Below are 21,549 nucleotides of genomic sequence, written 5' to 3' on the forward strand. Positions count from 1 at the left end.
TTGTGGCTGTTTATTAATGCAGTGCTTTCTGCATTAAATAGAGCCTCTGGTTCTGATGGGGCTTAATTGGCTACCCACTGTAACCAATTAACCAGGTAACCAGTCCCACCGTTATCCCACAACCTACACAATCCTGTGAAGCTGGCCTGAAGGAGTTTGCCTCCTGTTTTCAGCACCCCTCACACCACCACCACCCCCTCCCCCCTCCCCACCACCAGATCGGCCTCAATGGGCTCTTTAAAGTCCTGCCCATTAGCATTTTCTCTGTCCATAAATGTTGCCAGAGTGTTGCGGAGTATTATCAGAATTTCTGTTTTTATTTCAGACTTTCAGCATCTGCAATGTTTTGCTCTTGTATGTTGTCTCATACTTCCTTTCACTTTAGTGCTAGAGGACTGGACTATGATCTGTACCAATGCATGTTCATAGTCAGAAAGATTTCAAATGGAATTGGTAGATTTTACTGATTCTGGGTAATTCACCCTCAATACTGCACAAGTACTAGGATCTCCTCTGCTTACATTCCTTATTTTGCAATTGCATGATTAATAAGACTTGAGAAATGCTCTGTTATGATACTCAACAGCTGGCTGCATTCAATGCTCAGTGATACCTTTATTAGTCTCATCATAGTTCAGTAACGCAATGTATAATGCCTATATCATTCCACAATGACAATCATATGCCTATTTGAGTGCTTATTCAAGTTTCTCTTCAACTAATAACGCGGAACTGTAACTAATGACATGGCCCTATCTGGCATATAGCAATGAACATATCACCATTTTGATTGTTTCCTAACCCTTGTTTTCATCCGTGTAACTGCACTTACCTGAAAAAAGTCAACAAAACTCTTTTTAACTGAAGGGAATATCTCATGAATCACTTGGGTAAGTAATTTGCTCATTCTCACGTGACCCACAACATTCATAGATTGTAGCTGTCTGTTCCCTATTGCCCCAATGCCACACATCTCCAAACTAGTCTGCTTCAGTTCCTATTTCCTGATGACAATTTCATGAACTGGAAGTTGAAGGCTGCAGCTTTGCTTCATGAAGATTGAATTCAGTTGGAGTTTGGACGTCTGCTTCTTTAGTTGGTATCAAAATTCGAATGTGTGAAATATAAGTCGACTGCACGTCACCTTTCATAACATTGGCTTATATTAGCCCTAGGCTCCTTGTTTACTTCCATTGTACTGGCTACAGGTGCATTGTTGGAGGACTGCTAACTTTATGCTATTGTTTAAAAAGGGAGAAAGACCGGGGGCGTGATTCATCGGAAACATTTCAAAGTGTAATTATTGGCGCATTGGGCGAGGTGTTTATCGACGGTTACGTTGGCGAGATTGCGGCCCATGTTCAACGGCACTTAGTACAAAGAATGAGCCCCTGTGGGCAGCACGGTGGCGCAGTAGATAGCACTGCTGCCTCACGGCGCCGAGATCCCAGGTTCGATCCTGCCCTGGGTCACTGTCTATAGCAGGTGGCATGTGTAGACACTGAACCTGGACTTGAAGGGTACTGGTGAGTGCCAGCGGAGTTCGTGCATTCTCCTCGTGTTTGCGTGGATTTCACCCCCAGAACCTAAAAAGATGTGCAGAGTAAGTGGATTGGTCACGCTAAATTGCCCCTTAATTGGAAAAAAAAGAATTGGGTACTCTAAATTTACCAAAAAAAAGAATGAGCACCCACAAGATTCTCGATATTTCTGGCTCCCTCGCAGTTGGTTTTGCCCGACCCGCCCTCAGCTTCTCGCCGGTAACACGAAGGAGCTGCTTTTAAACATTCACCCGCCACTCACTCCCAGTCAGTGCACAAACATGGCAGTGCCCAGACCTGTTCCTCGCTTTGGCAATACTGACCTGGCCGGCTTCTCGATGCTGTGGATGAGAGGCGGGCCACCCTGTTCCCCCAAGGGAGTCAAAGGACCAGCTACGGGGTCAGCAATGCTACCTGGGTGGCAGTGGCAGCAACTGTCAGTTTTTTAAAAATTCCTTTACAGGATGTGGGCGTCGCTGATTAGATCAGCATTTATTGACCAGTCCTAGTTGCCTTTCAGAAGGTGGTGGTGAGTTGCCTTCTTGAACCGCTGTAGTCCTGGAGGTATAGGTACAGCCACAGTGCTGTTAGGGAGGGTGTTCCAGGATTTTGAAAGAGCGACAGGAAAGGAATGGCGAGATATTTCCAAGTCAGGGCGGTGGGTGACTTGCAGGGCAAACTCCAGGTGGTGGGGTTCCCAGGTATCTGCTGCTCCTGTCCTTCTAGATGGTAGTGGTCGTGGGTTTAAAGAATGTCGTCTAAGGAACTTTGGCGAGTTTCCGCAGTGCATCTTGTAGATGGAACACACGGCTGCCACTGTTCGTCAGTGGTGGAGGGATTGAATGTTTGTGGAAGGGGGTGGTAGCAATCAAGTGGACTGCTTTCATGGTGTTGAGCTTGAGTGTTGTTGGAGCTGCATTCATTCAGGCAAGTGGAGAGTATTCCATTAAGCTCCTGACTTGTGCCTTGTAGATGGTGGGCAGGTTTTGCGGGGTTAGGAGTTATGTTATTTGCCTGAGGATTCCTAGCCTTTGACCTTCTCTGGTAGCCACAGTGTTAATACGGCTAGTCCAGTTTAGTTTCTGATCAATGGTAACCCCCAGGATGATGATAGTGGGAGATTCAGCCATTGAATGTCAAGGGGTGGTGGTTAAATCCTCTCTTAAAAGATATGGTCATTGCCTGGCACATGTGTGGCACAAATATAACTTGCCACTTGTCAGCCCAAGCCCACGTTCGGGGCAAGGAGGATCGCCATCCAAGTCAGAAGAAGACCACAGACTTCCATGGAGCTGCAAGGGTAAGTTACCACCTCTGTCCTGGCATCGGTTCCGCCTGCCACCCCTCAAATTCCCAACCCCACCCCCTCAAAAATCATTGGTTGACACCTTGCACCCTCCCCACATCCGATCTTCGTGCTTGATCTTCAGCACCGCTGGCACTCACCAGTACCCTTCAATTCCAGGTTCAGTGTCTACACATGCCACCTGCTATAGATCCCTCTGACCCATCAATCATGCGCCTCACAATGCCCATTCGTGGGCTGGTTTAGTTCAGTTGGCTAGACAGCTGGTTTGTAATGCAGAACAAGACCAGAAGTACGTTCAATTCCCCTTCCAGCTTCCCCGAACAGACACTGGAATGTGGCGACTAGGGGCTTTTCAAAGTAACGTCATACTTGTGACAATAAAATATTATTGTTATTATTCTTTGCCCATGCAGAAGATAGCTCATAATAAGCGTGAATGGGCCAAGACAGGTGGGTTGCCAGAGATCCGAGTCCTCACCCCTTATGAGGATAGGGTCCTGGAAATTGTGGGGTTGTCCGAGGATAGCAGTCAACGGCAACGAGGTTGGTCTGCGCCACAGATGTGAGGATCCACTGCACTGCCCCTTCACCCAGATTACTTGTCTCAAGTGAGTTGTTCATGTCAGACAAAATGATCCTTCCCTCTCACTGACCTTGCAGGATCTCCATCTGATGAGGCCAGGCTGTCCGGAGGCATTCCCCCCCCCCCCCCCCCACCCCTCCAGCACACAAGAGACCACTTCAGAGGAGAGCTGTGAGGAGACCACCATTGAGACATCTCAGCTCTCACCCCCACCTTCCACCAGCATTGGCACACACCGTGGTGCGCAACATTAGTGGACAGGCACAATCTGTGAGCACCACACATTTGCTGATGCACATCAGGTGGAGGCAGGAACATCTAAGGGCTTGAAGGCCTCACAGACGCAAAGCCCCACATATCCCGTAGAACCTAAAACGCTTCAGCTCCTGACCAAGCCCAATCCCCCTGAGGGGTTCTCCACCAGAGCACTGGAGCAGCAGCTCTGATGCCCTTGAAAGTAATGGGAGCAATTGCTATATCCCATCCGCATTCCTGCTGGATCATCACTAACTAAGCATATGGACCCTTTCTGGTCAGTAAACAGGAGGTGAACTTGGGGAGGGTTTTTGTTTGTGTCATAGTTATGCTGATACCACCCTTCAAAAGAATTCAATGAATATCCGGCAGATTCCCAAAGTTGGACATAATAATTAATAGTAAACGCAATTCTGGTGTCCGAACATTTGTCTACTCCTGTACGGACATGGGAATAGCGATCAGAGCTCTGAAAAATATACCATTTAGCGGTTTCTGAAATATTGAAAGGAACGGGTATAAAAGGGATACTTCCCTCCGAGTGGGATGGGATTGCAGTACACACCCAGCACCCGGAGATATTAAATTTTTGAGCATAACTGTGAGACATTTGAAGAAAGGTATTGTCATGTAACTGTTTAGTAAAGCCTGCTAAGCAGGCGGCAACTTAAAATTAATAATGTTGCAAACATTATCACGGATTATTATTCTGATGCGCGCGCTTCACATGTGACGCGTGAATCCAGTGTTTCTTTCCTTGGTGTTTCACGGCCGATTGTGTAGTCAGGAGAACCTGAAAAGGGCCTTCCCACTTGGCCCCGAGAGATTGTTTCTGTAACTTTTTCACATACACCACTTCACCAGGGACAATATCATGGCCTCCTTCCTGTGGATTACTCCAGACTGCGGAAACCTGTTGAGAAGCAGAACTAACAGCATTTGTTAGATTTTGACAATAACTAAGTAATGCATCACTCATTAAATGACAGTCTGCCTTTCATAAGTCAATAGTTCCCAGCAGGGACATGGGTCTGCCTGTAATGAACTCAAATGGGCATAGGCCTGTTGTTCTGTTTGGGGTTGCTCTAATACTGCACAGTGCTAGGGGCAAAGCTTAAATCCAGTTCATGCCTTCTTGGCTGTATTTGGACAGTTGTTCTTTTAGGGTCCGGTTCATGCGTTCCACTAGTCCTGATGATTCCGGATGATAAGGACAATGCAAATTCCAATCAATGTTCAGTAATCTGCACACCTCCTGACATACAGCACCGTAAAGTGTGTTCCATTATCTGAATCAATGCTAGCTGGTACTCCCCATCTGTGAATATAGTCTTTGAATAGGATTTTGGCCATATGGGTGGCTGTAGCCTTTCTGACTGGAGTAGCTTCTATCCATCTAGAAAATGTATCTAGTATCACAAGGACCTCAGTGTATCTTTGGCACGGAGGAAGGGTGATGTAATCAACCTGTATGTTCTGAAATGGTCCTGCAGGGGCAGGAGCTCTTAGCTGGGGCATTTTTGTGATAGGTCCTCAGTTGTTCTTTTGACATGTCACACAACGATCCAATACCAATTGTGCATGTTTTTTGAATCCTTTGCCACACCAACTTCTGTGGAATCGATCCATCATCTGTTGAGGGGCTAGAAGTCCCCATGAATGGATCTGTTGTGCCAGGAATGGCATCAGTGCCTGTGGTGCCACTGGTTTATTAGTCTGAACTTGTCTCCAGATATCATCATACTCCTCAATACGTGAATCTAGCCCTGAACATTTTTCTTGTAGTGTAGAGTTTTGTTGCATTTCACGTAGATCTTGTAATAACTTGGTCACTCCTAATTTGTAGATGTATCTTGGTGGTGCTGAAGGATGCCACTTAGAGGCAGCTTTCTTTGCTGCTTGGTCTGCAAAGGCATTTCCTTTAGCTCCCATAGTATGTTCTTGAGTATGAGCCTTACATTTTAGAATAGATAGTTCTTTTGGTAAAGCCATTGCTTCTAGAAGGTCTTGTACTTCTTTCCCATTTCGTATAGGTGTCCCTGCTGTGGTAAGGTATCCTCTTTTCTTCCATAAGTGACCAAAATCATGGGCTACTACAAAACCGTATCTGGAGTCCGTATAGATGTTTGCTCATTGATCTTTTGCCACATGACATGCTTCTGTTAGGGCCTTCAGTGCGGCCTGTTGAGCTGATGTTCCTTGGGACAAACGTCCTTCCGCCATTACATCATAGAGGCTGGTGACTGCCCATCTAGCTTTTCTGACACCTTTATCAATAAAGGAGGAGCCATCTGTAAAGAGAATCAAATCTGGGTTCTGCATGGTTCTTCTTCTACCAGGCGTGCCTCTTCCATTTCTTTTGTTACTTCCACACAGTCTTCCACATGGTTACTACCATGGGCATTATGGTAGCATGGCGGTTAACACAATTACTTCACAGCTCCAGGGTCCCAGGTTCGATTCCCGGCTTGGGTCACTGTCTGTGCGGAGTCTGCACGTTCTCCCCGTGTGTGCGTGGGTTTCCTCCGGGTGCTCCGGTTTCCTCCCACAGTCCAAAGATGTGCAGGTTAGGTGGATTTGCCATGCTGAATTGCCCTTAGTGTCTAAAATTGCCCTTAGTGTTGGGTGGGGTTACTGGGTTATGGGGATAGGATGGAGGTGTGGGCTTGGGTAGGGTACTCTTTCAAAGAGCCGGTGCAGACTCGATGGGCCGAATGGCCTCCTTCTGCACTGTAAATTCTATGATTCTATAATTCAGTCATGTCCTTTGACCTCAGTGCAACCATGGAATCCCCCCTTTTGCACCTCAGGAAGTGGGAGCAAAGTTGACGGATTGACTGGACTTGCTCGGTGGAAGTAAAAATTAGCTGCTTCCAACACTGCTGTCCATCTGGCTGATGTGACTTGTGATACTCTGTTCATGGAAAGTAGGGAATGGACTGCATGGGGGCATTTAATAGTCAACTGCTGGTCTAAGACAAGGCCTCTGTAGTCATTACAGCTCGACAGGTTGCTTCCATGGCTCTGAGGCAGCTGCCATATGCCAGTGCTACATTGTCAAGTTTGGCAGAGTAATATCCTACAGGTCTTAACTGGTCACCATGTTCTTGGGCTAGTACTGCTGTCATGTAGCCGTCTTTCTCATGAACAAACATAGTGAAAGGCCTTCATTGTGTGGAATGCCAAGTGCAGGTGCTGTGCACAAAGCACGTTTCAGGTTCAATAATGACTCTTTCTGTTCCAATGTGAGGTTAACTGAGTCTTTTGATTTCCGGTTGCCTTTTAGGAGATCATTTAATGGTTGAGCCAGCTGAGTAAAGGAATCAATCCAATTTCTGTTAAAATTGCAAAGTCCCAAAAATGACCTCACCAACTGGACAGCTGTAGGTTCACTGGTGTCTCTTATTGCTGCTGTCCTGGGTAAGTTTTCTTTTACCTTTGGAGATTGTCTGACCTAAGTAAATAACTTCATCTTGGGAAATTTGTGCTTTGGCAAGGCTTGATTTGTGTCCATTGTGAAAAAGGTGGTCTAAGAGGGAAGACAAGTCTTTCTCATGATCATCCTCATTAATGGAGGCCAGCAGAACATCATCCACGTATTGAATAATGGTGGCGGGCATATCAGGTAGTTCCCTCAGGTGGTCCTGTAAAGCCATGTGAAACACAGTAGGGCTGTTGTGAAATCCTTGTGGAAGTCTGGTCCATGTGTACTGTTGTTGGTTAACTATGAAAGCAAACCATGGTTGCACTTCCTTAGCTAATGGTACTGACCAAAAGCCATTTGCCATGTCTATCACTGAAAACCATTCAAGGTCTGGTGTTAAGGCATAAAAGATAGATTTCTTGCTTACCTTATTCCTTTTCATTGGCACAGACGAGTGGCCAGTGAATTGAACAAACTAACTGACATAATAGAACAAGTAGCTAATGATACCTCCTATGCCCTAATTGGAATTTCTGATGAAATGGTTGCCATCAGAACTGTTACCTTACAGAATTGAATGGCACTTGACTATTTGTTAGCCGAAAAAGGTGGCACCTGTGCCCTGATTGGTGCAGAGTGTTGCATCTATATTCCAAATAACTCAGACCAAGTCAAAGACTTGGCAATACACATCCAAAACGAAGTTAAGAAACTTGAACACTCCTCTGATTCCACTACTTGGGATTGGCTCTTTGGATGGTTAGGTAGCACTGGAAGGTCCGTTATCCAGGGAATTTTCTTCTTTTGCGATATTGGATTTATCCTTTACGTAATCATCATGCTCATCAGATGTGCATGCCAATGCATGGCAGCCCGTAGCGCCCAAAGGATTCAAGTGGTTCAGTCCACACCCAGTGTACCACCACCCAATAACTTCAGAATGGAAAGTTTCTGTTGATTTGTTATTTACTGCATTATTACTGCATTATTAATCATTAATTGTTATTAATCATTTTATTACTGAATTACATAATCAATTTGGAATCATATACCAATTATTACTAAATCATATACTCAACTTCAGTTATTTTACTGTACAATCATTTTATTTGTATATAAGAAATAATTATTAAACTTTTATTACTCAATTTTTAATCAATATCAATTTTTAATCAATATATCAATTTTTAATCAGTATACAATTTTTAATCAGTACATCATTTTTAAGCATTTTAAAAATTTGTACTACATAATTTAATCAATGCATTATCAAGTTCAATTATTAATGTATTAATATTTTATATTATCATTTGATTTGTTTTACTGAATTATTAAGATGTTTGTAATGCTTGCAAGGCTTTTCCCACTCCGTTGTTCTCAAATAAGTGAACCATTTTTTTTTTAATAGAAATGTTTTTTTATTGACTTTCCAAATTCCCATCCCTCCAAGGAGATAATTTGCAAAGGGGATTCCCGATGGGGACAGGGCCAGAGTATCCACACTATGATCGCAAAAGGCAGATTGGACCCAGCCCATCGTGAAAACAAGGAGCTCTGCTCCCTGAACAGTGTGCTGGAAATACCTAATGGCAGTGCACAAAAACAAGAGAGTTCCAGTCTGTTTATTTAACTGTAAATGAACAACCATATGTGTGCTCCAGGCAATTGTTTATGGGCTAAAACAATTTTTTCAAAAAAGACCGTGGAAATGAGCAACTTAAAAAATTCCAATCACGTAAAATTATTCCAGATCCACTTGAGGAAAAAAACCAAGACAGGTATGACTCAGTTTGTGCTATAAAACAACAAAAACAAAGAGTGGAAGGATTGAGGGGGGGGAAACGTCTCAAATGAAGACTGGATGAGCATACATTTCATACAATGCCAAATGTATAAGAAAAACGACAGACACAAACCTAGAACAGAACAGGCTAAGTCTATCCAGAATGTATCACTTGAGAAAAGTACTGACGGGATTGTATGTTACCGATTACTACCAAGCAAGCAGCTACCAGGGCAGTTATTGGGATTTCCAAGTAAGACTTCATTGGGTCTTCCAGAGTTTGGAGGAAGGGGGTCACCATATTCTACTTTGGTTACAAACTACCGATGTCATCTTCACCGCCCACATATAAAGGCTCATCAAGCCCAGTTGCCACAGCATTTCAGTACAAACAAATGTTTTACGTACATAGTCATACATGTATATATTAAAAAAATGAAAATTGTGGATGGACAAACTGGTAAATGACAATCAGGACCACAAATGTAGCAAGACTGTCACCAATTTTTATTCACAATCCCTTTCGTTGGCTAAGTATAGGACATTGCACTGATGTCCCAGGGTTTGGATGTAATACTCCTACATCTCTGTCACCACATACAAAAGGAGAACTCACACACACTCTACCACCATCTTGTTTAAGGTGAATGAAAAGATTGGGATAGTAGAGGTGAGCTTGAAACGGATGGTCCCCAACTGCCCAATAATCCAATTCTAATATCTACATTACAGTCCAAACGTATACACACTGGTCTGTAATAAAGGTCAAGGATCTTGGGCAGGAATCAGCTCTCTCTCTCCCTCCCAGAATTTTAATTCTCCGTCTTGGATCTGGCAAACAATTAACTGGACAGGTCCATTGACCATTCACAGTCTTTGGGTTACAGCGCCTCCCAGCTATTTATTGTACTGTAGCTGCTTTGGATAGAAGTTATGTGAGGTTTCCAAACAGCTTGAGGGACCAGCGGGGTCTTAGATTCTGGGAAAAAGTGTGCACGGAGGTGATCTGCTCCACTACGCACAGGAAAACACATTTGCACTGAAACAATGATAGCAAACCAAAGCTAAAAATCTGCACCGCACAGAAGGACCCACCTGGTTTCAATCTCGTGACCCCCCACCACCAATTTTACGCCTTCCTCCCCAACCAAACGAGTGACCAACTCTGGATTGCGTTAGAAGTCTAAATTCAGAAACCAAAAGTAACGGGGAAAGTTTTCATCTTCACGGTGACATCTTTCGGTCCATCACTAAGGAATATTCCTACAGTACTGATCGCCATCACAAAAATAAAAAATACTGAATCAACATCTGTCAGAAAGCAGGAATCCACGGGAATAAGCTGCAGAATTGCACGACTGCTGGCCATCTTCATTTTAAAACATTTGGCTTGGCGTGAGAAACTGTGCTGATATCCTCAGGCAAATCCCATCCATTCTTCGCTCTCGATGGACGAGGACAAAGAGCCCCAGCAGGACGAGTACTGCATACTTAAATTTTGGATAGTCATTCATCAGGATGGTCACTATACCAATGTACGGTACAAACCCACGTGCTCGCCCCACAACATCTTTCTTCTCTAGCCAGTGTTGCCCCTGTTTGTATAGGCCTCAGTCATCAACAGCATTGTTGTCACCTTTTGTCAGAGATTTTATGTCTCCATTTTCCTTCTCATGAATTTTCAGCACCCTGTGTACTATTGGAATTTCTCGTCCTTCAATCCGGAAAACGACAATTTCGCCAACTCGGATGGGATCTTCTACACAGTTGGTCAGGAAGAGAAGGTCACCTCTGTGGAAGGCAGGTTCCATACTCCCACTGAGTACAACTACAATCGGGCTTTCGCTCCCCGTCAGAATCATCAATCCTTTCCAGATCATCAGTGCAGAAGACACAATCATGCCAAAATTCAACACCTGATAATACAACTGCCGCTTGTTCATGCGCCGCACGTCGTTGAGGAAATCCAACGACATCATCCTGGCCGCTGCCGCCGGCTCTCTGCCGCCTCAAACCCGGTACCGCCGGCTGGGGGGGGAACTAAACCAACCTTCAATGAAAAGGAATCTTTTCCCCCCACCCAGCTCGCGGGCGCGATGCCCCAACCGCCGCCAGAACCGGAAACCAAATAAGTGAACCATTAAAGGCAATGTGAATGAGTCTCTCTCTACTCCTACCACTGTCCTATTGCATTTATTCCTTTCCTTCTTTGATTCTATTTCATTTTTGATTCAGCTTATTCACCATTTGAATAATCAAAACGGGGGAACTGATATATACTAAACTAAAAAGGTAGATTCTAACAAGTGTTATAAATGGGAATAAATGGCCCAAGATTTAAAATGGCTTCTTGAAATGGATAGTTAAAATACACACATTTCAAACAAGACAGTAAAAAATGCTGTTTCCCATGAGAGCCATCAAGATAAGGAAGCTAGACTTACCAAGGACACATTTGGTTAATTTAAAGTGTCTGGACAGTGTTCCCAGAAACTGTTTTCATGACAACGGATAAGATTCATAAGAAAGACGCATTTCATCACCTCATATTAAAATTTGATGGACAGATATTTTAATCGAATTAAATTAACTGTGTAATAACCTTAACCCAATCACAGCCAGAAAGAAAGGTACCATTAGTGACAGCAATAATCTCAAAAAAGTACTTGCCGGTTTGAACAATTCATCCGAAATCACCTGCCTTAAACTTCTGAAGCTACTTTTCTGCACTGTCGCTTTGAGCAGCCATTTTGTTTTATTTTCAACTTTTCTGTATCGTGTATTCAATTAGAAGAAATATCAAGAGTTGTAATTTGTATTGAATTCAACTCAGTACTCTGTATTTGCTTGGACAAAATGAACTTTAAAAAAGCTCTGTATCTGCAAGAAAACTGACCTTTGATAAGAGATATCTGCAAACTAAATGAATAAAGACAATTTACTTCACGCAAAAAGCTTAGTTTCATAATTTCATAGAATTTACAGTGCAGAAGGAGGCCATTCGGCCCATCGAGTCTGCACCGGCTCTTGGAAAGAGCACCCTACACCTCCACCCTATCCCCATAACCCAGTAACCCCACCCAACACTAAGGGCAATTTTGGACACTAAGGGCAATTTATCACGGCCAATCCACCTAACCTGCACATCTTTGGACTGTGGGAGGAAACCGGAGCACCCGGAGGAAACCCACGCACACATGGGGAGGATGTGCAGACTCCACACAGACAGCGACCCAAGCCGGAATCGAACCTGGGACCCTGGAGCTGTGAAGCAATTGTGCTAACCACCATGCTACCATGCTGCCCCTGTCGAGTAGTGTATAAAGTGCAGCGACACATAACATATACTAACCAAAGTACAGATTTTTCAACCCCTTAGGGGATCCTTACCCTTATTAATCCGTCTTCATTACACAAACCCAAATCTAAAATAGCCCCTTCCCGGGTAGGTTCCACAACGTATAGCTCTAAAAAGCAAACCCCGGTGAACTCCACAAATACTTTTTCTATGCTACCCTTGCTGATTTGGTTTATCCAATCAACGAGGAGATTAAAATCTCCCGTGATAATTACAGTTTTGGCACAGTGGCGTAGTGATTAGCACTGCTGCCCCACGGTGCTGAGGACCCAGGTTCTATTCCGGCCCCAGGTCACTACCCTTGTGGCATTTGCACATTCTCCCTGTGTCTGCATGGGTCTCACCCCCACAACCCAAAAGATGTGCACGGTAGTTGGATTGGCCACGCTAAATTGTCCCTTAATTTGGAAAAAACAGAATTGGATACTCTAAATTTAAAAAAAGATAATTGCAGTTCCCTTCAAACATGCCCCTGTTATTTCTCCATTTATGCTCTCACCTGTTCAGAGTTCACATTTTGAGGGTCTATAGACTACTCCCACCCTTGTCTCCTTCCCCTGCTACTCATGATTTCAACCGAAACCGATTCTATATCACCAGCCACATTACCTTTATATCAGCACTGCTCTGAAAGCTTTCTTGATCAACAACGCGACCCCACCTCCTTTCCCTTTTGACCTGTTCTTTTTGAACATTATATGCCCTCAAATGTTTTATTTAATGTTTTTATTAAGGCAGTTATAATTGTAACAATTTCAAGAGGAGAAAATACAAAGTAAATAACACCCACCCAACCAACAACCAAACCCAGCCAACATGGCTCACATACACAAATCCCCAATCCCCCTTTCCCACTAACTATTGCCCACCTTATCCAATCCCCCATGCCTCCCTCTTTCCTTTTACCACCGCCCCCCCCCCCCACCCCCCACGGCTGACAGCTTAATTTTCCCCAAAGAAGTCAATAAATGGCTGCCACCTCCAGGCGAACCCTAGCATCAATCCCCTCATTGCAAACTTGATCTTCTCAAGCCTGAGAAACCCAGCCATGTCACTAACCTATACCCCCAATTTCGGGGGTTCCAAGCCCCTCCACACCAATAAGATCCGTCTCTGGGCTACCAGGGAGGCAAACGCCAGAACATCAGCCTCTCTCGCCCCCTGGACTCCCGGGTCTTCCAACACACCAAAAGTCGCAACCTCTGGACTCGGAACCACCCATACCTTCAATATCTTTGACATGACATCGGCAAATCCCTACCAAAGTCCCCTCAGCCTCGGATATGCACAAAACATATGGACATGATTCGCAGGACCACGCGCACACCGTCCCCACCTGTCCTCCACCCCTTCAAAGAACCTGGTCATTCAGGCCACAGTCATGTGCGCCCTGTGGACCACCTTGAATTATATCAATCTAAGCGTGGCACATGACGATGACGCGTTGACTCTACTCAGTGCATCCTCCTACAACCCCACCTCTAACACCCTGTTCAATTCTTCCTCCCACTTTTGCTTCACTTCCCCTTTCGGGGCTCCCTCCCAATCCATGAGCTCTTTATAAATTTCCGATACCTTCCCCTCCCCCACTCCCGTTTTCGACACTAACTTATCCCCTGTATCCCCTGGGGCGGTAGGTGCGGAAAGGTCGAAACCTGCCTCCGCACAAAATCCCTCGCCTGAAGGTAGCGAAGCCCATTCCCACCAGACAGCTCAAACACCTCCTCCAATTCCTCCAAACACAGAAAGCCCCCATCAATAAACAAATCCCCAAACCGCTCGATCCCAGCTCGCTGCCACCCCCAAAACCCCCCATCCAGCCCCCCTGGAGAAAACAGGTGGTTGCCACAAATTGGTGCCCATACAGACACCCCCTCCACCCCCATATGCTTCCGTCCCTGTCCCCACACCCTCAGGGCAGCCACTACTACCGAGCCGGTGAGAATGGCAGAGGCATCGCTAACAGTGCCCCTAAACTTGTGCCACGACATGAGGCCGCCTCCATCCGCTCCCGCACCGACCCCTCCCCCACTACCCACTTCCTGACCATTGCTATGTTCGCCGCCCAATAGTAGCTTCTAAAATTCGGTGGGACCAGCCCCCCGCCCCCCCAACCTATCGACCCCGCTCCAGCAGCACCCCAAGGGTTTTACCCGCTCACACAAACCCATAAATCACCGAATTCACCCTCTTAAAGAAAGCCTTGGGGATAAAAATAGGAAGGCTCTGAAATATAAACAGAAACCTCGGGAGATCTGTCATCTTTACCGTCTGCACCCTCCCCGCCAGTGGCATCAGGAGCATATCCCACCTTCTGAAGTCTCCTTTCATCTGCTCCACCAACCAAGCTAGATTCAGCTTGTGCAGCTGCTCCCACTCCCATGCCACCTGGGTGCCCAAATACCGAAAGCTTCCCCCCCCCCCCCCCCCCAACCCCTTTGAATGGCACCTCCCCCCATCTCCTCTCCTGTCCCCTCGCTTGAATCGGAAAGACCTCGCTTTTACCCATATTCAATTTATACCCTGAAACCTGGCCAAATTCCTGTCGGATCCCCATAATCCCCCCATTCCCCCAGTGGGTCAGAGATGTGGGTCAGAGGTCATCTGCCCATAGCGAGACCCTATGCTCCACCCCTCCACCCCCCCACCCCGTTCTATCCTCTGCCAGTCCTTCAATGCTCTCAGCGCCATCGCCAGTGGCTCTATAGCCAACGCAAACAGCAGTGGGGAGAGTGGACAACCCTGCCTCATCCCTCGGTGCAGCCTAAAATAATGCAAGCTCACCCAGTTCGTCCGCACACTTGCCACTGGTGTCTGGTACAGCAACCGGACACAGTCCACAAAACCCTGCCCAAACCACAAACCCCAGGACCTCCAGGTATTCCCACTCCACCCAATCAAAGGTCTTTTCCTCATCCATGGCGACCACCAGCACCATCTCTCATCCCTTGGACGGCATCATTATCACATTTAACAGCGTTCTGATACGCGCCGCCAAATGTCTCCCCTTCACAAACCCTGTCTGGTCCTTCCCGGTCATCCCTGGCACACAATTCTATTCTTGAGGTCAAGATCTTGGCCAATAGTTTGGCACCTACGTTTAACAGGGAGATTGGCCTGTATGACTCACACTGTTCCGGATCCTTTTCCCGCTTACGGATGAGAGAAATCGAGGCCTGTGACATCGTCCGGGGGGGGGGGACCTCTCGCTCCCTAGCCTCATTAAACGCCCTTACCAACAAGGGCCCCAGCACTCCCAAGAACCTTTTGTAGAACTCCACTGGGTATCCGTCAGGCCCCGAGGCATTGCCCGAGTATATCGCCTCCAGCCCCTCCACCACTTCAACCAGCCCAATTGGGGCCCCCAGGCCCTCCACCAGCTCTTCCTCCACCCTTGGGTACTCCAATCCTTCTATAAACCACCTCATCCCCTCCGCCCCGGTGGGTGTTCTGACTCGTATAACCTCCTATAAAAGTCCCTGAATACCCCGTTCACCCCCACCGTATTTCCCCCTTGCCCTTCGTTTACCCAATCTCCCTCTCCGCCTCCCACTTCCTCAGCTGGTGCGCCAGCATCCTGCTGGCCTTCTCTCCATATTCGTACACCGCCCCTCTCACCCTTCCCAGCTGCCCCACCACCTTCCCCATAGATAGCAACCCATACTCCAACTGCAGCTTCTGCCGCTGATTCAACAGCCCGTCTCCGGGGCCTCAGAGTTACTTCTGTCTACCTGGAGAATCTCCTCCACTAATCTGTCCATCTCCACCTGCTCCGCCTTCTCCCTATGTGCCCATATTGAAATAAACTCCCCTCTCTCCACTGCCTTCATGCTTCCCATACCATAGCTGTCGAAACTTCCCCGTATTGTTTATCTCCACATACCTCCGAATAGCTTCCCTCACCCGGTCACACATATCGTCCTCCGCCAACAGCCCCACATCTGACCTCCATTGCGGGCTCTGCCCCCTCCCCCCTTTGCTCACCAGCAAGTCCACCCAGTGCGGGGTATGATCAGACACCACAATCGCCGAGTACTCAACATCCATTACCCCCCGTCAGCAATTTCTTATCTAAAATAAATAAGTCAATTCGTGAATAAGTACACTTTGTGCACATGGGAGAAGAATGAGCATTCTTTCAGTCTCGGCCTCCCAAACCTCCATGGATCCCCCCCCCACCATGTGTTCCATAAACCCCTTTAGCTCCTTCGCTGCCGCTGACCCCCTCCCTGACCTCGAGCTCGACCGTGTTAAAATCCGTCCCCCCATAATCAGCCGATGCGAGTCCAGATCAGGGATCTTCTCTAGAACCCGCCTCATGAACTCTACATCATCCCAGTTCGGAGCATAAATGTTCACCGGTACCGCCGGCATCCCCTCCAACTTCCCACTCAACATAACATCCCCCCCACCCCACTGTGTCCGCCACTATATTTCCTACTTCAAACGCCACCCGCTTGTTGATCAAAATCACCACCCACTTTGTTTTGGAATCTAGCAGCGGCTGGAATACCTGCTCTACCCACCCCTTCCTCAGCCCAGTCTGATCTACCACCCTCAGGTGTGTCTCCTGTATCATCGCCATGTCCAAATGCGCGAACACGCGGGCCCTCTTGACTGGCCCATTCAATCCTCTCACATTCCATGTGATCAACCTTGTCGGGGTGCACCCCGCCCCCCTCCTGGGCCAGCCTCCAGCCCGTGTCCCGCACCTCCTCAGGCCCACCCTCGGGCGCCCGTCATCGACACTCCCCATGTCACTTTTTAAAAAACACTCCCCAGTCAGCAGTCTCCCTCCCCACACAATCGCAACCCCAATCCCCATCAACACACTAACCACCTGCTCACCACCCCCCCCCCGCCCCCCGCCCCCCCACCCCCCGCCCCCCCCGCCCCCCCCACCCCACTGCCCTTCCGTGAACTAGCCCGCCCAGCTAGCCTGGTAGCCCCCTCCCATGGCACCTATCATCCTACCACTCACTGAATCCCCCCCCCCCCGCTCAACCATCCTCCCAGTGCAAACTTAACAACCCCCATCAAACACAAAGAAAAGAGCAACCCACCATCCCCCATCAAGAAAAAACAAACCCAGAACAAAACAAACAACGGCTCCAAACACAGTGCAAAAGTGATCCAGACAAACCACAAAGAGAACGGGAACATCTCCTCCAGAGTTCAATGTCCTCCTTCTCCTGCCAGTTCATTGTCTCTGATCAATTCCATCGCCTCCTCCGGCGTCCCAAAGTAGAGTTCCCGACCTCTGTATGTTACCCACAGACGCAGCGGGTATAGCATACCAAACTTCACTCCCTTCTTAAAGAGGACCACTTTCACCTTGTTGAAGCTCGCTCTCCTTTTGGCCAGCTCCGCACCCAGATCCTGATAAACGCGCAGCTCACTGCCCTCCCAGGTGCAGCGCCTCGTCTGCCTGGCCCACCTCAAAATCCTTTCCTTATCCAAGAACTGGTACAGGCGCACCACCATCGCCCTCACCGGCTCGTTCCCCTGTGACTTCCTCATTAACCCTGTGCGCCCGGTCCACTTCCAGGTGCCGAACAAATGCCCCTTCTCCCAGCAACTTCTCGAACATCCGCACCGGCGTCCGCTCCCTCACTACCCTCCGGTAGGCCCACGGTCCTTAGGTTCTGGAGGACCGATTCTCCAGGTCCTCCACTTTCGCCTGCAGCCGCCTCTGTTGATCCTGCATCAACCCCACCTCCGCTGCATTCAGGCAAGCTGCTTGTGTTCCCCCACCGCCGCCTCCACCTTCTGGATTGCCTGGCCCTGGGCCTCCAACCTCATCTCCAAGCAGCCGATCCCCACATTCATTGGCTCCATCATCCTGGCCAGGTCCTCCAAGTTCTCCTTCCTCTGCATGGCAAATTTCTCATGGAAGAAGCCCACTAGCTGCAGGCAGGATCGATCCCTGACCCTCCGCCATCTTCCTGTGTCGCAGACACCACACCACCTTTCGACAATTGTTCCCTTCTTTTTCGACCACTTCTGGTCCACAAATCCATACACCGGTGGGACACTCTCTCCCTTCACCCCTCCTGCACCATTTACACTCTCAGTCCAGCTGGGGAAAAGGCCCAAAAAGACCACCAAGAGTGTGAGCTACCAAATGTGCGACCACTCACACCATGGCTGCCACCAGATGTCTGTATACCCTGGAATGTTGAGCCCTCAGTCTGGTCACCCTGCGACCATGTTTTCGTAATAGCTAATACATCATACTCACATGTTGCAATCTGTGCTCTCATCTTATCTACCTTGTTGTAAATGCTTCATGCATTCAGATAAAGAACATTTAGCTTTCATTTACAACTCTGGATTTGCTCTGTGGTGCATATTTTTGTTTCTGTTTACTGTCCCGGCCTGTCACACTATGACAGTCAAGTTCGCCCTCATTATCTTGTGCCACTGCTCTCTCATGTATCCCTGATTTTTTTTAAACCTCCCGCTCTTGGAACCCTCCCTCTCTTAGTTTGGTCTATTGTAGGAGTTCTTGGTGCAATATAAGCCACTGTTTAACAGCCTTGCCAGGGTGGCACTGCCAGGCTGGCAGGGGCACTTCCATGGTGCCAGGCTTGCAGTGCCAAGAAGCCTGGGTGTCAGGCTGCCTGTGCCAGAGGTTGGGCCTGGTGATGCCTTCCCCATAAGAGGTGGGGTGAGGGGAGGGGATGGGATCGAGGACCCCGAAAGAGGTAAGTTGGGTGAAGTCCGTGGAAGGGGTGCTGAGGGGGGAGGGGTCAAAGGATCAGGGCTGCCTTTAGAAATGGCGTCCCGATCCATGAGTAGTCTTCCTGCACTGGTGAGCTGAGCTCGCCAGTGCAGGAAGTGACTAAAGTGCGGTCTCGACGGGGCGTTTCTCCCCGAGGTGAAAACAAATGACAAAGTGCTGTTGAATAGTGGGGTATTTCTCGGCTCTGCAGGAGTTTAGTGCCTAACTCCTCAAACTGCCTACACAGAACCTCCTTCCTCGTTCTACCTATGTCATTGGTGCATTCATACATCTACCAGTCACTTGCCTGTGATATCACACAGACGTGTTCACTCTATTCTGTAGTGCTACTGCAACTTATGCCAGAGCTCTCCTGCCTTGGCCTGCATGAAGATCGTGTCCATCACCTTCTGGATTCACTTGTGGGCAGAGGCTTGCAAAATACCACAGAGGTCACTTGTGGAGCTCTGGAAGGAGCCACTTGTGTAAAATTTGAGTGCTGCAATTGGCTTCAGTAACACTGGCAGTAGATGCCCTTCAGGTTCCCGAGCACCAAATGCAGCAGAATGTGGCAGATGTGGCCACCCAATTCCCTGGACATGCGTGGTCTTCGGAGTCACTGGTTCTAGGACCTCTGCTGGTATGTTAGGCGCTGTCTGTAAACCCAGGATCTAGCGAGGTGTCTACAAGTGATGGCTCTCTGGTGTTCATCCTCTGCATGTGGACTAGACCCTGCAACTCCTTTTGTCACGGTTCTGCTTCTGCCTTTGGCAAGCCATTGACATCTTATTCTTCTCTCCCACGTATAAGTGAGAAGAATGAGATCACCAGGTTCCATGTTGCGTACATTTCCCTCAATGCATTATGAAAGAGAGAAACTTGACGGCATATGTCTCCTAAGGACCATTTTTACCCATTCTTCATCTGAAATTGCTTCTCAAAGCACACTGATTCATGTACTGGTCACCACATTGATGCCTGGTTGTACTTTGCATGTTGCTTTGGCAACACCTCACACCACCCTTGCCCCACACCACATGACCAAGTGGCCACAGCTTTGGCCCTCTACTGCATCCTGAGCTTTCATCTCAGTTGCAGGCATTGAACTTAGCTTCATGCCAAGTTCTCGCACATAACCTGGTCTAAGGAGTGCTCTTATCAATATGCACCTAAACACACAGCCAAGGATTAGCAGCGCTCTCCTCAGACAGTGTGCTGTTGCCAACTCTCTAAGGGGATATAGTTGTTTGCCCAATGGCACAGGCACACTATGGTAGTCATTGATTTTGGAAGTCAAGGGTTAATTGCTGAGCAGCAATCAGTGGCACTCATACACATGTGTGTGCTGGAGTGGGTATAATTGTGTGACTCGTTTGACTCCAGGCATGTCAATTGAGTTATTCTCAGCTGCAATGGGATATTGATCACCGGCATATTTTTCCATTTGCCTTGCCCATGTCAACATCCTGCATCTAGAATGGTGGTTTTCACAAGACACTCAATCCCCCTGTACTCTGGAAGCAAACAATTGGTCACCCCAACTAGGCCCTTGATACCCTGTAATCTTCACTTAAATACATAGAACCATAGAAAATAGGAGGAGTAGGCCATTCAGCCCTTCAAGTCTGCTCCATTATTCATTATGAACATGGTTGATCATCCAACTCAGTCACCTGTTTCCACTTTCCCCTATATCATTTGATCCCTTTTGCCCCAAGAGCTATATCTAACTCCTTCTTGAAAACATACAACGTTTTGGCCTCAGCTGCTTTCTGTGGTAGCGAATTCCACAGGTTCACCACTCTCTGGGTAAAGACATTTCTCCTCATCTCAGTTCTAAATGATTTATCCTGTATCCTTAGACTGCGACCTCCAGTTCTGGACTCCCTGCCAATCAGGAACATTCTTCCTGCATCTACCTTGTCTAGTCCTGTTAGATTTTTATAGGTTTTTATGAGGTTTCTCATTCTTCTGAACTCCAGAAAATATAATCCTAACTGACTCAATTTCTCCTCATATGCCGGTCCCACCATCCCAGGAATCAGTCTGGTAAACTTTCGCTGCAGTCCCTCTATAGCAAGAGCATCCATCCTCAGATGAGACCAAAACTGCACACAGTAGTCTAGGTGTGATCTCACCAAGGCCCTGTATAATTGCAGCAAGACATCTCTGCTCCTGTACGCGAATCCCCTTGCTATGAAGGCTAACATACCCTTTGCCTTCTTTATCACCTGCTGCATTTGCATGCTTACTTGTAGTGACTGGTGCGAAAGGACACCCAGATCTCATTGCACATTCCCCTCTCTCAATCTATAGCCATTCAAATATCAATCTGCCTTCCTGCTTTTGCTACCAAAGTGGATAACCTCACATTTATCCACATTATACTGCATCTGCTGTGCATTTGTCCACTTACTCAGCTTGTCCAAATCATACTGAAGTATCTCTGCAATCCCCTCACAGCTCACCCTCCCATCCATCTTCATGTCCTCTGCAAATTTGGAGATATTACCTTTTGTTCCCTCAAAAAAAACATTGCTATACATTATGCATAGTTGGCGTCCTACCACTG

General features: G+C 47.4%; 1 pseudogene; it reads right to left on the reverse strand.

Moving 5' to 3' along the window:
- Positions 1-10,021: 10,021 nt before the first annotated feature.
- On the reverse strand, positions 10,022-10,907 carry LOC140425429 (signal peptidase complex catalytic subunit SEC11A pseudogene; annotated as a pseudogene).
- Between the last annotated feature and the right edge of the window lie 10,642 nt (positions 10,908-21,549).

This window comes from Scyliorhinus torazame, chromosome 6, assembly GCF_047496885.1.
Source record: "Scyliorhinus torazame isolate Kashiwa2021f chromosome 6, sScyTor2.1, whole genome shotgun sequence".
Classification (NCBI taxonomy): Eukaryota; Metazoa; Chordata; class Chondrichthyes; order Carcharhiniformes; family Scyliorhinidae; genus Scyliorhinus; species Scyliorhinus torazame.